Genomic DNA, 2,155 nt, shown 5'->3' with positions numbered 1-2,155 from the left:
CTTTTGTGAGTTTTTTAAATAAATGGATGTTGCATTTTGTCTATTGCTTTTTCTGTGATAATTGAAATGTTCATATTATTTTTTCTTTATCTTGTTGACTTGGTGAGTTATATCAATTTACTTTATTTATTTATTTTGGGGATTGAACCCAGGGGCACTTAACCACTGGACCTCATCCCCAGCCCTTTTTTATGTTTTATTTAGACACAGGGTCTCACTGAGTTCCTTAGCACCTCACTTTTGCTGAGGCTGGCTTTGAAGTCACAATCCTCCTATCCCAGCCTCCTGAGCCACTGGGATTACAGGTGTGAGTCACCATGCCTGGATGATTTATTATCTTATTTTGAACCAACTTTGCATGCCTAGAAAAAGTTCACTGGGTCATGGTGTATAAATCTTTTTCATTCACAGTTGGTATAAGTTTATATTTGAGCAGAACTAGAGGACTTTTTAATTTTTTTTCCTTTTTGTGTTTGTTTTAATTCTCCAACTTGACTTCTTTCTTTCTTCCTTCCTTCCTTTGTTTTAACCCTCAGACTCTGGTCTCCACACTTACTTTTTGATTATTGTGCTTCTCTCACTTCAATTTTCTTATTCTAGTCCACCTGTATCCTAGTAAAGTTTAACAATGGCTCTCTAGAAAAAAAAATCTCTGATTTGCAGCATTTGCTGATTTATCTGATGTAAATATCCCCATCGTGATTAATTTCAAGCTAACAAGATGTCAATTAGCTTGCAAAATTCCTAACCTTTTAACAATCATCTTTCTTGAGAGCTGATTGGAGCCAGCTCCAGAAAACCACTGGCACAATTAAATCTTTGTACCATCCAGTTTGACCAGATCAGTTCCCTGATAAAACTTTTGAGGTATGCCGAAGATGGCTGCGCCGGGAGGAACAGAGTAAAGGTTGTGTCTTAAGCCCCGGCGTGTTAGAAAAACTGGGGAGGTACCGGCTGTTGGGAGGAGAGCAGCAGGGTCAAGATGGAAAACCATAAACCACATGTTACTATCAAGGAAAACTCAGTTTTTGATATCATAGCCAGAAAAATTGAACTACTACCAGAGGCAGAAAGGAATCTACTTGAACATGGATCCATGTATATTGGATTTAATGCTGCTCTCTGTGGCCTAATAAAATAGCAAGCAGTCTTTCTCCGTGTGTCTTGCATGTAACACAGGCCAGAATAGTAGTGCTCCCATTGTTGGCAGTGACTGCATCTTTTTTTTTTAATATTTATTTATTTATTCGGCAGACACAACATCTTTGTTTGTATGTGGTGCTGAGGATCGAACCCGGGCCGCACGCATGCCAGGCAAGCGTGCTACTGCTTGAGCCACATCCCCAGCCCCTGCATCTTTCAAAGGTTTGGTAAGTTTACCTTTGAGTACAGGTGATTTGAATTGTGAAACCTGTACCGTGGCACTGGGTGGACTTGTTGGTTTTGTTTTAGGAGGTCTGTACCCTGTTTTCCTGGCTATACCTGTAAATGGTGGCCTAGCAGCCAGGCATCAGTCAGCCCTGTTACCAGAGAAAGGAAACACATCAACTTACTGGATTAAAGTTTCTAAGCCTATCTTCAGAAAGATGTTATTTCCCATTTTCTTCAGACTATGTTTGCAGCATACCTTGGGTCTAGACAATATAAAGTACTTATAAAGGCCCTTCAGTTCCCTGAACCTGGCCTAGAAATTCACTGATTTTGAGCAAATGTATATACAAAATAAATTGTTAAGATAACCTATCTTTCTAATGTTAAAAATAAACATAGACTTGTAATTTAAAAAACTTTTGAATACTTCTCCTTCACCAACCAGGATAAAAAAGTTCTCAGTTGGTCTGAGTTGGGGGTGTAGCCCAGTGGTAGAGCCATTACTTAGCTTTGCAGGCTCTGGATTCCATCCCCAGAAATGAAAGGGCGGGGAGAGGGAAGGAGGGGAGGAGAGAGGAGGGGGAATGGAGGGAGAGGGAGAAAAGGAAAAACAACTAAAATTCTTTAACCTAGTATTCCCTTTTCTTTATGATTTAGCCACTACAGATTTCATCTGCCTCATTTCTCAACCTGCCATCCTAATGTCCCATTCATTTTCAGTGGCCCAACTTTCTTCCACACTTACCAGGTTGTTTCACTTATTTAGATCTTTTCTTTTGCTTCC

At 39.9% G+C, this 2,155-nt stretch overlaps 1 pseudogene; it reads left to right on the top strand.

The window, feature by feature from the left end:
• The first annotated feature begins 982 nt into the window (after positions 1-982).
• LOC114104158 (transmembrane protein 126A-like) lies at positions 983-1,699 on the top strand (annotated as a pseudogene).
• Positions 1,700-2,155: the final 456 nt, after the last annotated feature.

This window comes from Marmota flaviventris, chromosome X (assembly GCF_047511675.1).
Source record: "Marmota flaviventris isolate mMarFla1 chromosome X, mMarFla1.hap1, whole genome shotgun sequence".
Taxonomy (NCBI): domain Eukaryota; kingdom Metazoa; phylum Chordata; class Mammalia; order Rodentia; family Sciuridae; genus Marmota; species Marmota flaviventris.
The sequence above is the reverse complement of the archived record's forward strand: the minus strand, read 5'-3'. Positions and strand labels throughout refer to the sequence as shown.